At 37.3% G+C, this 15776-nt stretch overlaps 1 protein-coding gene across 2 annotated transcripts in view; it reads right to left on the bottom strand.

Moving 5' to 3' along the window:
• The window catches only part of LOC132152878 (diacylglycerol kinase beta-like), a 103735-nt gene extending 88167 nt beyond the window's left edge, over positions 1–15568 (bottom strand). For both annotated transcript variants that reach the window (XM_059561815.1, XM_059561816.1), the window contains exon 1: positions 15225–15568. The gene's annotated coding sequence lies outside the window, so the exon portion shown is untranslated. The remainder of the gene's footprint in view (positions 1–15224) is intronic.
• Positions 15569–15776: the final 208 nt, after the last annotated feature.

Here is a 15776-nt window from a genome sequence, read left to right as displayed (position 1 = left end):
AAAAAGTTTTGTGGTTTTATTTTTATTTTCAGTTAGCTGTACTATATACATATTTTCATTTTACCTCATAGATTTTAATGTGAAAGGGACAATTAAACTAATCTTTGTTCTGTTTTTCATATTCTCATTACAATATTTGGCAGAACCTCTACAGCACCATCACACACCCCATTTTGAAGCTGTTTCAGTTTCAGAGGAAATCTCAAGAATAACATCTACAGTAATTCTCTCATTTGTTTCCATTCAAGAGATTTTTACGGTGGCCGAGAGATCTCAACGCGCTGCAGATTGCAAAACACATGCAAATTGAAAAACACCAGCAAATAAAAAAAAAACATCTTTATCAGTTTGACAACACAAGTGATGCAAATCCTTCACAACACATGCATATAATGAAACGTGCTGCAAATCCTCACAACACTTGTATATAATAATTAAAGGGATAGTTCATTTTCAAATTAAATTTTGGTATGTTTTAGCTTACCTCAAGGACATCCAAGATGTAGGTTTCTCTGTTTCCTCAGTATTTCCCATTTTGATATTTTTAGGTCCAACCGTTCTTGTCTGTGACTCACATAATGGATGTCTATGGTCACCACCTCAAAGAGCATGCACAGAGGAGCCAAAATTAAACAATTCCCCATCGTAAGTACACATTGATGACCTAAGACACGAAACGAGTGGATTGTGTAAGAAAACGAACAGTATTTATATCGTTTTTACCTCTTGTACACAACCACGTCCAACTGATCTGAGTTCGCGAGTGCTTCCCGATGTGATGTGCGCGCGCGCTCTGGCTTTAGTCTGCACAAGCGCGGAAAGCGCCGGAAGCGATCTCTCGCGCGTGTACATCACTCATTGTTTACACTTACTGCCTATGGTTTACACAGATTTCGGAAGTATTACCTTTCACTGTGAAGATCTAAACATATTTAGACATACAGGAAATTGCAATGGAAGACGATTTCAATATATCCATAGACAACGTTGAATTTTTTTCACAACCATATTTATTTGAAACAGAATACACAGACCAAGTACTCATGAGCGATCCGCTGAAGCAGCACGTCTTCAAGCCTCAGAGACGGAGATCTCTTCAAAATTGGTGGTGTTTTAGTAGCAAGTGTTGCCAACAGAAGTAGAGAGCATATGTTGTCACGAATGGAACAACTACAAGATGACGAGAGGACATTGACAGTATCACATCACACACCTGCCTGACTGAAGATCCTGATTTTTCTCCGCTGTTGAGACGCAGAGTTTTGCACGTTGTGTTTAGTTTGCCACGTATAAACTGGAGGCGACGTCCAATGCCAGAGGGACCCAATGGCACGCTGTCAATAGAGTGAGTAATGTGTTGTATTTTTATTATAAACGCAACGATTATAGGGTGCATTATAAACATTAATTTATTACAATTACTGCATTATATTTCAGACAGTGCAGATTGAAAGCGTAGCGTGTGGTAAACAATGAGTGATGTGCATGCGCGAGACATCACATCCGGGGCTTTCACATCCGCGAGACGTCATATCAGGAAGCACTCGCGAACTCAGATCAGTTGGACGTGGTTGTGTATAAAAGGTAAAAAATATATAAATACTGTTCGTTTTCTTACACAAACCGCTAATTTCTTGTATTAGGTCATCAATGTGTACTTATGATGGGGAATTGTTTAATTTTGACTCCTCTTTGCATGCTCTTTGAGGTGGTGACCATAGACATCCATTATGTGAGTCACAGACAAGAATGGTTGGACCTAAAAATATCAAAATGGGAAATACTGAGGGAACAAAGAAACCTACATCTTGGATGTCCTTGAGGTAAGCTAAAACATATCAAAATTTTATTTGAAAGTGAACTATCCCTTTAACATGGCTAACTTTAATATCCTCAGCTAAATATAGTTTCAAGGTTAATGAAAATAAATTTGCAATGCCTCATTAATTTTTTCTTAATGTGCATATGTGCTGTGAGGATTTACAGCGTTTCTTAATTTGCATGTGTTGTGAAGTATTTGCAGCGCGTTTCGTTATATGTATGTGTTGTGATGATTAGCAGCGCGTTTCGTTATATGCATGTGTTGTGATGATTTGCAACCCGTTTCGTTATATGCATGTTTTGTGATGATTTGCAACACTTTTGTTGTCAAACTAATGAAGATGTTTTCTTCATTTGCTGATGTTTTTTCAATTTGCATGTGTTTTCTTAAGTTGCAGCGTGTTGAGCTCTCTCGGCCACCGTAGATTTTAGAACAAACATCTAAGACCAGGTTTATACCTTACAAACAAATGGGAACAACATTAAGTCTCCCAAGTTAAGAAAAAGCAGCCTCTTAGTAATACTATTTTACTACTGGGAGAGAGTAATAAATCTCTCTCTCTCTTTTATTTATATATATTTTTTACAAGGTGTACAAGTCATACTGTATGCTGTCTTTGCCTTCATTTGGACATCTCGTTTGCTCCAGTACACTCAGTTATACACAGCATAGCAGTTCTCCTCTATATAGCTGAGAGTTCAAAGGGCCGCTCAGCAAATGACTCACATGGGCCTGCCCAGCTTCTGTGCTCAGCATGATGTACCAATCAATGTCTCTCGCTCTCTGTCTGCTGAATACTCCTGTTCTGTCTCTATTTCTCTCTCAATTCTGTTTCTCTCCCTGTTTAGACACTCCCGATAAGTTTAAGCAGAGAGAAAAATCATCAGCAGTTTGCCAGCTCATCCACAGGGAGGGAAGAAACTGACATAAAACCTTTTGCGAGGAGCAAAGGCATGAAAAACTGCCGTGATGAGAAGAGGAAAAGACAAAAATCAATGAAGTTGATAGCGCTGCCATGAGTTACAGCATGCCAGGGAGTAATGCCCTCTGGTTTAAAAAGCATAGAGTGATGTGTGATGTTTGTTGTACAGAGGAAAAAAGTTTGAACACAAGGGAGGGCGAAGACAAGGAGTATCATGTGGCCTACACAAATTGTACATAAGTCATACAAAGGAAAATAAATCATTCTTGGTTAAACATTAAATTGTATTCAAGATGCATGCACCACATGACCACAAAACAGCCTTTGACATCACCAGCAAAATATATCGGAAGTGTTAGACTTCACAGACTTCACTAAATGAGTGTTGATTCACACATACATGTCAAATAGATGAAGTGGAATAGTATGTGAGTGCAATAATTCTGCCTAAATGTACAATACTTTGCACGTGAAAGAACTTCAAATCTATTTTTAAATTTACAACAAAAACTGTAGTACAAAGAGAGTGTTGCAGCCAGTTGCAGCAGTAAAAACAGACTTTATTTAAAGACCAATCCATAGTATGTTCCTCAAACCATTATTTAATTATAATAATAATAATAATTTTATTTTTTTGTTTGTTCCCCCGCTGTACCAAAAACATACTTGACTCGAACCATGCCTTAAAAACACACTGAACCAGTGTTTTTGTGTTCTTTTACAGCCCTAAAAATGTACAGGTGCTTCTCAATGAATAAGAATGTCGTGAAAAAGGTCATTTCAGTAATTCAACTTAAATTGTGAAACTCGTGTATTACATAAATTCAATGCTCACAGACTGAAGTAGTTTAAGTCTTTGGTTCTTTTCATTGTGATGATTTAGGCTCACATTTAAAAAAAAAATCACAATCTCAACAAATTAGAATACTCCGTAAGACCAATAAAAAATAAAATAAAAAAAATTTGGGAATTGTTGGCCTTCTGGAAAGTATGTTAATGTAATGTACATGTACTCAATACTTGGTAGGGGCTCATTTTGCTTTAATTATTGCTTCAATTCGGCGTGGCATGGAGGTGATCAGTTTGTGGCACTGCTGAGGTGGTATGGAAGCCCAGGTTACTTTGATAGGGGCCTTCAGCTCATCTGCATTGTTTGGTCTCTTGTTTCTCATTTTCCTCTAGACAAAAGCCCATAGATTACCTATGGTGTTCAGGTCTGGTGAGTTTGCTGGCCAGTCAAGTACACCAACACCATGGTCAGTTAACCAACTTTTGCTGCATTTGGCAGTGTGGGAAGGTGCCAAATCCTGCTGGAAAATGAAATCAGCATCTTCATAAAGCTGGTCAGCAAATGGAAGCATGATGTGCTCCAAAATTTCTTGGTAAACGGGTGCAGTGACTTTGATTTCCAAAAAACACAATGGACCAACACCAGCAGATGACATTGCACCCCAAATCATCACAGACTGTGGAAACTTAACACTGGACTTCAAGCAACTTGGGACTTTGAGCTTCTCCACCCTTCCTCCAGACTCTAGGACCTTGGTTTCCAAATGAAATACAAAACTTCCCTCATTTGAAAAGAGGATTTTGGACCACTAGGCAACAGTCCAGTTCTTCTTCTCCTTAGCCCAGGTAAGACGTCTCAGGAGTGGTTATTCCTTCTACTCAACTTTCTGTTAACATGCTTGGATACAGCACTCTGTGAACAGCCAGCTTCTTTGGCAATGAATGTTTGTGGCTCCTTGTGAAGGCTGCCAATGTCATCTGGACAAGTGTCAGATCAGCAGTCTTCCCCATGATTGTGTAGCCTAGTAAACCAAACTGAGAGACCATTTTGAAGGCTCAGAAAACCTTTTGAATTGATTAGCTGATTGGCATGTCACCATATTCTAATTTGTTGAGATAGTTAATTGGTGGGTTTTTGTTAAATGTGAGCCAAATCATCACAATTAAAAGGACCAAAGACTTAAACTACTTCAGTCTGTGTGCAATGAATTTATTTAATACCCAGGTTTCACAATTTGAGTTGAATTACTGAAACAAAATTTACTTTTTCACAACATTCTAATTCATTGAGAAGCACCTGTATTATTGTAACTGATAAACAAAAATTGAAAGAGCAAATATAGGGGAAAGTATGGCCATCGGTTGTGAATAGATATAGATTAAGATCTTGGTGTAGGTACTAGTACAGCTGTTTCAAAACAGAGAACTGAGTGGAATCTTGCCTGTTATTCTCAAGTCTCAAAATAAATCATCCAACCCAACTAAACTCTGAACTGACTTGTATTATGGACCTTTCAGACAAGAGAGCACACACACACACAACATGCTAATATATATTTAGCATTTTAAAACATTATTTAAAAGCCAATATAATCATAAATATATGCATATAACCTCACTTCAGAAAAGATGTCCATAATTCACATAATTTCTTCAGCACTAGAACAGACACAGAAACACAATCGTAATTGAAACATCGCTTTAAATTAAGTTTGATCATAGATGATTATCTTTGTATAATTAAATGATCTATTCAATAATGAGGAATCATGCAAGCTTGTCTGGTAGGAGACGGAATAACAGAAAGATAAATAAGTCAGTGATAACTCATGGAAACACTGACATTAGTGTGTACTGTAAGCATAAACAGCTTACGTTTCAATTAATAAGAGACTCCATATGAAACACCATTGATTTTCCCCCATAAATAATTTTACTTCACAAGGATTTATTGGTCCATATATCAAGGACGTCATTTTTGTTACCATCTGTGACTTCAGAGGGAATTTGCTTTTCTCTTGTGGAACATTTCACACAGAGAATCAAAAATAGACCTGAATTATTCCTGTGGGAAACGGCCCAACGCAATAACTCTGAATTACACACAATATTTTGATTCCCAAAATTAAACAAAATTTTGGGTTATTATTTCACAAATCGTAATTTTAGGGATTTTTAATAGGGGGGGGGGTTATTATTTCACAAATCGTAATTTTAGGGATTTTTAATTTTCAATCATAATGGAAAATCGATTTTTATAAGCTATTAAAATGATCATAAAATGATTGATACAACAAAATAGTTATTGTTTTTCTGGACTATAGTGTCCAACATATGCCCTGGTCCATTCGATTCAGTAATCATTCATCTTACCTTCACATCCCTCTTTCCCCTTAACATCCTTCTTACCTTCACAGACTTCACTTAAAAGTACATTTGAAAATGTTTAATGTGAAAAAAACACCATTAACCGTTAAGCGTTTTTCACATTAAGAATTTTAGAATGTCAGCACATTACACTGGAGGGCCATTCGCAGACAGTGGTATTGCATTCCATTGCACTTCTCTTCCATTGCTTTTCTATGTAAATATGCGCTAGATGGATGTTTCTGGTTTTTGCCCTCATATTTCACGTTTTTCAAGTCTGATGTATTGCAGTTTTTAAGATGCTAAAGTGTTAAGATAAAAGAAGTTTGTTTTGTTCTGAAACAGGTACTTAATTTCTTATAATGTTGCCTTTTCTTCTTGGTTCGGCTTGCTTTCACAAGGCAACATTACAAATTGCACCAAACTTTGTGAGTCACATGTGAGTAAAACTGTCCTTTAATTGGTCAAAGTTCACTTGTTTACTTTCCTCTGCATCAGTCATCAAGACTTTTGCCTTTTATCTAAAAATGTAAAAAAAAATGTAGCTTTATCGAGGTGTTGTAATTTCCTGCTGCTAGAACACTGCAAAAATTAAATCTGCCTGCTCTGTCCTAATGAAATAAGACATGCTGTACTGAGTGCTAAAATGGAAAATGGAAGGTAGAGTCAAGGTGAACAGATGAAAAAAAAAAAAAAAACAAGAGTACAGACACTATAAACATAACTGTCATCGAATGAGATGAAAGGTTTGTGGTGACGGATTTAATTCTAGTATCGCCACACAATGGAAAATATTTCTGATCCTCCCACCATGCAAAATGCCTTTCTGTTTTCTCTATTCCTCTTTACAGTTAAAAATAACCCAGGTTTCTTCCTGTGTGGGTTTCCCTCATCACTCATCATAGTATTTTCTTTTGCATCCTCCTCCTAACAATGTAAGCTATACAACCATACATTATTACTGTCAAGGACAGAATTCACTAATGAGCCAGTAAAGGAAACGTGTACATTAAAGGAAGGATCAAGAAACAAGGTTAATGGCTGTATTGTGCAAAAGTGTCTGTATGTGTGCTAATGGACTGCTGGAGCCACGCGCTGATCAACAGGATTGGGCCTCCCTCTGTGTGGAGAGGGATTCTGTTTGCTCAGACAGTTTCCTGGCAACCTGACGTCACAAGTTAGCAGCAAGGAGATGAACTGAAAGCGGTTATGGGTTTGTGTGTATCTGGAGGAGTTTGTGTGCACTGGTGCGTTATGTGTATGTACCAGGCCACAAGACGTTTTATCATTCTCATATTCCCTTAGCATAAACATAAAAAGGTACAGGAAGTGCACGGCACCAATATTTCTACAGGGAAACCCATATAGAATTTGTAAATTTATGCTTACAAACCAACCTAATGGACTTGTGGCAGTCCAACCTAGAATTTAGGGCCTAATGCAACGAACAATATTTAGGATTGAAGATATTTAGTGGGAAGTCGTGGCCTAATGGTTAGAGAGTCGGACTCCCAATCGAAAGGTTGTGAGTTCGAGTCCCGGGCCGGCAGGAATTGTGGGTGGGGGGAGTGCATGTACAGTTCTCTCTCCACCTTCAATACCACGACTTAGGTGCCCTTGAGCAAGGCATTGAACCCCCAACTGCTCCCCGGGCGCCGCAGCATAAATGGCTGCCCACTGCTCCAGGTGTGTGCTCACAGTGTGTGTGTGTGTGTTCACTGCTCTGTGTGTGTGCACTTCGGATGGGTTAAATGCAGAGCACAAATTCTGAGTATGGGTCACCATACTTGGCTGAATGTCACTTCACTTTCATGAGGAATATAATAAATCCATATCTTATCAAAATTTCAACATTCTAACAGAATGCCATCTGATCAAATTATGGTTGATACACATCCTGTTCACTTGATTTAGTATATGATAAAGGTGAACAACTTACTGTAGATGCAAGGAATTGTTCTTAATCAAGTACACAAAGGTTCATACATTTGGATAACATTCAAAAGTGTAAATCAATGGTTTGGAGAAAAAAAAGAAATTCCACTATTGTTAGAAAATGATCTCTAAATGGACTCCTGTCTTTAGACTTCATAAATCACTAAGCTTGTCAGAGCTACGATGCTGTGACATATATAGGAGCTGGTGGCTCATTGGAAGTCAGGTTCACATCCTGATCCCACTCCCCCCATGGGGGTAAATCAGTAGCTAAACTCGAGAGGTTGAAGATCTGAACGTGAGAACTTGTCATATTAACATTTGTATTTGTAAGTTAAAATTTACACTCTGATGTGAAAAGCTGAATCTTTCAATTTGCACACACAGACAATGATCAAAACACCTGTGTTCTGAATTGGAAGTTGTAGATTAATAGTTACAAATGTGTAGAATGACATTCACACAAAGAAAATGTTTACGACATATTTACTTTTGCACTTTACTTCAGTTTTGCTGCACAACGTCTATATACATATAAAATATGTTGCATTATTTGTCTACCAGATAATTCCTGAATGACAAAATGAATTAAAAAGGATATTCAGTGAAAACAGTTTGCAGTGTTTTACAAATAACTGTTACATATGCATAAAACACAAATGTCTTTCTTGGCAAGTAGCAATGGCTGGCATTGTTCATTGGTTGGGCATCGACCAATAAAATGTCTTAATTTGCACCAAAGCCCCGCCCCCGGCTCTGCTCTCTCACATCTCCATATACACGTGCACAAGTGAGTTTTGCAACAGGAATACTCCAAAAAGAGTAGCAAAAGTCAGAGTGCTGATTTGAACTTGTACTGCCAGATCTGAGAGGTTGTAAGTGCCGACTTGACGTTGTGCAGTGAAACTGAAGTAAAGTGCTAAAGTAAATATGTTGTTAACATTTGTGTGTCATTTTTTTTTTTTGTGTGTGAATTTGTGAACATTTGTAACTATTAATCTACAACGTCCAATTCAAAACACAGGTGTTTTGATCGTTGTCTGTGTGTGCAAATTGAAAGATTCAGCTTTTCACATCGGATCTGTGAGGGTAAATTTCAACTTACAAATACAAATATTAATATGACAAGTTCTCACATTCAGATGTTCAACATCTCGAGTTTTTCTACTGATTTACCTTTATACCCCCCCCCCCCCCCCCCACACCCCAATATTCCTGCTTACACCACACTATCCTAGTATAAACAAATGCAAAAAGCCCCGCAAATTAAACATGCTCCGTATTATTATTGTACTAATTACTGTTTAACCACATCAACTCTGGGTCCAATATTGCATATGCCTAATTCTCAAAAAATCAAAATAACAGCTGAAGTGGTTAAACATGGTGCTTTATGATTATGATTTCTATATATATATACTGAAGCATATTCAACACATTTTCTCTTAACAATTTAAGATGTTAATATGACGTAAAAATCTTAACTTACAACATGACTAGTATATACATATATATATATATATATATATATATATATATATATATATATATATATATATATATATATATATATATATATAAATTGCAACATATTTTATTCCTCAGGAAAAATGTATATCCATACTTTATACTTTAATTCTGAATAAATATCAAGTAAAAAAAAAGTACTTTGCAATAATAGCAAAGAATAGAAATTGCTTATTATTGTTCTGCTTAATATTTATGTGAAAACTGTATTTTTTTTCCTTTGATGAATAGAAAGTTCAAAAGAACAGCATTTACTAGAAAAAAAGTGAATAAAATTACTTTTAAACGTAGCGTATACAGTACAACCAGAATTCACAACTACAATTTGCAATACATCACAGTAACACATAAACATGACGACAAACACAAGGCGTAGTAAAACACAGCAGTGACAGTTCCATCGACTGTTTACAATCTTTCTCACACTGAATCCTATCTGCTGAACCCTGAAGGTGCTCTTAAAGTGTCCACCTGACTTAGAAGCCAGTGGAAGCTCAAAAAACACCTCTGTAGATCAGACTGCAGCAGGAATGTGGTCTAGACTGGGACACAGAGCATGTTGTACAACTATAGGCTTGTTCGGTGAATGCAGATCTTACTCAGAGTTACTTATATTGCCTCTCAGTCCCATTAAACAGAATGAGCCTCGTTATTTTCCCTCTCCCTCCACTCTCTCCTGTCTAGCAGTGAAGAAATGCATGTACGTTATTCCATTTGCCTCTCTGTCTCCAACTGACACTCCATTATCCTCCAGCCCAGGAGTATTTATACCATTCCCTCACATCCCTTTCTCTGTAGCCATCTATATTAGATCTTTCTCTCTCTTCCTCCCCCACTTCCCTATAAACTATATCAGCTCGGTATATGATGCATCTCCTTTTCATGTAGAATTTATGTGACCATCTTTTTAGATGTACCTCCTTATTTTACCCTTTCTCGGATTCATTATTATAAGTTATTTTACGTAACACACTGATAGTTTCTCTATATAATAAGTAAAATAGTTTGTATCAGAATTGTACGATTTTTTTGAATAATTCCTTACATTTATATAGTGCTTTTCTGTGGGGAATGTTTGAATGATTTGCACTAAGAATTTTTAATGTGGGCGCAACAGTTTCAGTGTGACAGATGTGATGGACTCCTGTACTGCCCACAGTGGAAAGAAACTTCACGGATCTAAAAGTGGTTTACAGATAAACCAGAAATCTCAGTGGCCTCAGCGATTTTCAGTTGAGCTGTTGATGGGGCTACAGTATGAGCAACTTTGGTCCTCCTCACATCATCCCTTCCCACTCTGCCCCTTTCGGTTTCCTATAACCATATTAATCATATTTGCACTATTCATTACCATAGGAAACGGTTGTTTCACACACACACACACACACACACACACGCATGCAAGCATGCACACACACACACACACACACACTCACACACACACACACACACACACACACACACACACACACATTTGTTGCACATCATGGTGAAGACCTCCCTTTGACTACTGTATTTAAATTAAACTGCTTTTAAAGACTAACCCAAACAAACCCTAACCTTATTTTCGGCATATGAAAATATTTAGTCCCTTTTTGGCTCATTCTACAAAGTCGATGCATTTGAGTCCCTCAAATGCATATGGGTAAAAATGTATTTAATATTAACAGATACAGATACTTTTACAAACCAAATTATATTGAAATAAATGCTAGCATTTCAACTCTATTTATTCTATACACCCAAAGACATACACAAAAATACAGAAAAAGCAATAATATTGTGAAATATTTCATTTTAAAATAGCTATGTTCTATGTGAATATATATATATATTTTTTTTTAATGCAATATATTCCAATGAATTCACTCTAATATGTTGATTTGATGCATTTTTATCACTATATTTTTGTGGAACATATGTATTTTTGTGATACATTTTAAGGATTCTTTGATAAATAGAAAGTACAAAAAAAACCTACTCAGATTCATCTTCTGAGTATGACCACTGCACCAGTCTCCTGAACCACCGTGCAGAAGAACACAACCAAATTAGGACATTAATTCCGAAAGGGATAAAGAGAGAGGGAGAGGTGCACTGCTGTCCAGCTATGGCAGTAATATCACACACCTCCAGTGGGACAGCGGACAGGCTCACACAGACAGCTGATACACAGGAGTAGCTGTGATGAATGAAAAACCTCTGGGAACTAGCTGGCCAAACAATGGGAGGTTAGTGAGGGGCACAGATATACCAAAATCCCAGCTGTCATAAACAGGCTGTTATAGAATTAAACAACACGGCTGGGCTGCAGAGGTCACAGTCCAGTCAGAGCCAACAGAGGCGCTGACATGTGCACCCTTCACCACTCATTACAGTTTTTACAGTTTTGCTAACCCACAAAGAGTTGCTTGTCACAGTTTGAAGTATGATAAGGTATGGTGTAATATTTTTGTCTCAACTTCTCCACAGATAGTCTCTACGGTCTGGCGTGCGGCTGGCAGAAAGAGCTCTGACAAAGTGGATGAGAGTGGCAGCTAAAGATGTGACATTGCCAAATCATAGGGAAGAGTCTGGAGGAGACCCGATAGGTCCATTTCACTGACAGAAAATGGCTTTTCCCATGAAACTCCCAGTCATGTGCTTACAGAGTATTAAGAATGGGGGGGGGGGGCATATTGCAACAAGTCTAGATGGTTAACTTGATAACATCTCTGCTTACAAAAACATTTTTTTTTCTGTTTTAAGCAGTGCATATTTATTTCACCACTCATATTAATAGGTTACAATTTTCACACAATGTGTGAGAGGACCATGGGGGTGAATACAGTTTCAACAGCAAGTCTTTTTTTCTTTTTTTGTCATTGTTGTTGTGTGTAGAGATCTGAAGGCAGTACAAAACAGATCATTTTTCTTGAAACGATCAAGTTTGTAATAGTCAATGTCACAATCTCAACAGCCATTTTATAATCAGCCCTGTGATGTCCTATATATCCATAACATTTTATATCCTCTCTAGTCTCTACACACACATAATACATATTTTAAGCTCCTTAAAATGTATATTTATATTGGCTTAAATTTATCTTTTAAATGTATGGCCAAAGAAGGAACAGTGGAACAAATCAGCAAGAGAAGAAACAACCAAAAATCACATACACACACACACACACACACATTAGAACACACAACTTGAGCAGAAATTTCATCTGATTGATGAATGCACTGAGGGCATTTAGGTATGGATCTTCTTCTGGGCCTGTGCAGGTATTGCTGTCAGAGTAAAGATTCATTTTTTCCTACTGATTTCACAGAAGCAGAATCAGCTAAGCATATCGAGGCCTAAAGAGCAGACAGAAGCGTTTAACCAGCATTTCTGTTGGTGCTTACTCCATTGCTGTTTGGCCTATCTGATGCATTTACATGACATGCCTTTTAGAGTTTTCTCTTCTCACATCAAACACAACTCGATGACTCTCTGAGTGCGAGCAACCACAAAGCAATCTTTGTGATGTTCACAACTGTAATTACTTACATCTGCATTTACCACTTATGCATTAGCAAAGTGTTTGCCTGAACTGAGACTTAGCATAATATCCTTAATGGTCCAAAACAATGTAATGGATGGTTGCCTTTGACATGCACTGCTGAAATTGAGCAATGCCAAATAGGCATACATAAAGCAATCAATCTCAAAACACAGATATCCCATTATTTAGGTATATGGGCTGCTTTGCAGTTGTGCCAAATCGGAAAATCAATCTAAAGAGTCTCTTTTTCTCTTTATAAAGGTTTAAATGAAGTATAAATAAAAGTAAATGATGCAGACATATAAAAAAATATATATAAATTATATATTTACAGCAGGGTCCAGTTTAATTTTATTTTTAATTTTACTCATATATGAATAAGTGGAAGAACACAGAATAGGGAATAAATTTAGCCTTTAACCATTCCTTAAGTGACTCTCTGAGCTGAAAAAACATGAGCAATCTTTTCCTCTTTCCCTCTCTCTCTTCTCCTGGGGCCTACATGCTCAGAAAATCCTGGGAGTATTTACAGAGGTTGGATGTCATGGCAACAGGAGGGTTTGGTTCGAAATTGCAATGCAACGAGATGGAAAAGCCAGGCAATACCTGCTCTGAGTCACAGCTTAAGGGAAACCTACTGCCCTTCAATCCGGTCTGGATGTCTATTAATGTAACTCAACATCAACAACAGAGCGCTAACAAAGTGGCAGACCAAAGGTGAAAAATGACTTATATTTCTAAAATAAACATATTCAAGCAATATTTCCATATTTCTGAATTCAGAAAAAAAGTAATATATATATATATATATATATATATATATATATATATATATATATAATGCAATGATAATGTATAAGAAATATTATATGAAATGAATGCAATTTACATTATGCAGCAAATACTACATATAATTAATATGATGCGATTCTTCTTATTTTACAACAACAGGAGAAACTTATAACATAAAAAACAACTAAAACTACAGAAAAATATATAATTATATTCACATAAATAATATTGTATATTCACATAAAAAAAATACATTTTTGTTACATTTAATAATATTATTACTATTATGACAGTACAGTAATTGATCATGACATGGAAATAGAAAGAGGAAATACACTAAGGTACTGAAAACCACAGTACTATATGGTATTTCTAAAATAAAACAGCATACTCCCTTTCTATTTGTTTTAAAAACTTTCACACTAAAACAGACCCTCTGAGTGGCTTTCGTAATGTGTGCTTCCAGTGAGGACACCAGGATAAATCACTGTGCTTCTCCAACAGACAGAAACATATTCATCTACCCAAGAGCAGCATAGTAAAGATGAGAGACAAGCCAAAGACAACAGTATGATCAGTGAGTGTTTATTCAGGCTCTCCGTTATTGTGGACTCCATTAAGATACTCCGCTGCTGACTGCCGTTTTTGACCTTGGGTAGTGTGCCTTTTTTTGTTTTGTTTCTACCCAGCGTGTCTTTTTCTAATGAATGAGAGCATATCTAATTGCAAACATGCATACAAATATTCAGCCCTTTCTGAAGACTGACAACATGAATTGCGTCTTCAAGCAGCTACAGCGAAAAAGCTCTCTCTCTCTGACACACACACACACACACACACACCTCACACTGTTTCTGCTCCACAGATCCTGTTGAGACATGAAGACCCTGTGCCTTTGGTGATTAAATGATGAGCAGTAATTAAGCAAGCCGATTTGAGATTTAGGAGCATCTCCCAATTACATGACAGCACAGGTTTGTGAAGAGAATGAATCATCCCACACATCAAAATTGATTACATTCCCTCACAACAGAGATTGTGGGCCGCTCCAGGACATCACGGAAGATGACAAACAAACCTGGTCAAATGGTCGAGCTGCATTCCCCCCACATATCAACAGAATCCATCAACAAGCCATCTATCCATCATCCTATGGCACTGATCTCTCAACTGAGTGTGAAATATAAACACTATCTGCACTCACCTCTGACATGACAGACAAACTATGACAATAGAGACCATAACAAAAGCACTAAGCAGGCAACATCCTCTCGTGAACTCTACAAAGCACAGGAAACACTCAAAATCATCTCCTGTGAGCAACAGAAAACCAAAATAAAGACAAAACACACCAATTAATTAAAAAAAGCTAGATAAATGAGCACGTTTTGATGCAACAGTATCTAATATGCAGGCTTTCCGTGTTGACATAAGAGAACAGACAACGTGAAAGGAAAACAAGGGTCAGTGGCTCAGCAGATTGCACTTATAAGAAAGTGAGTGAGCAGAAAACAGATGTGTGTGAGAAATTGTACCCTACCTCTGCTTGTTCAGGTGATGGTGTCCGTCAAATCCTGCCTGATCTGAGTGCTGTCACGTTCACAGCATGGATGGACTCACAAAAAAAATGCTACAGGCAGTGGTGGAACCAGCTCAGTCAGCGGCAGAAACATCCCTTCCCTCCTGCATGAATTAATGAAACCTTCTCTCGCTCGCGCTCGCTCCCTCTCGTGATTATCCTTCAGTGTTGTACGCAACGCTCGCCTTTGGCTGTAGCGGATGAAAATGTCCCTGCACGTTCTTTTCTGACAGCCTGTTTACAGAGCTCTCTGCTTCTCTCGCTCTCTCGCTCTGCACACACTCTCTCTCATCAACAGAGCAATATCAAAGTGCTTCTCACAGGGCCAGCCCTCCCCCTTGTGAACAACCCTTACCACCACAGTTAGTGCCCCTCTCCAGTTTTTTTTTTTTTTTTTTTTTAAATAAAATGTGCTTTAATGTAGAATAAAATCTAAAATCATTTATGTGTGTAATGCCTTTTATGGGAATAAAAGAAAACTCAATAATGAATAAAGAATCTTGAATAATGTGA

The sequence above is a fragment of the Carassius carassius genome, chromosome 11, assembly GCF_963082965.1.
Source record: "Carassius carassius chromosome 11, fCarCar2.1, whole genome shotgun sequence".
NCBI lineage: Eukaryota > Metazoa > Chordata > Actinopteri > Cypriniformes > Cyprinidae > Carassius > Carassius carassius.
This window is presented reverse-complemented; position numbering and strand designations above follow the sequence as displayed.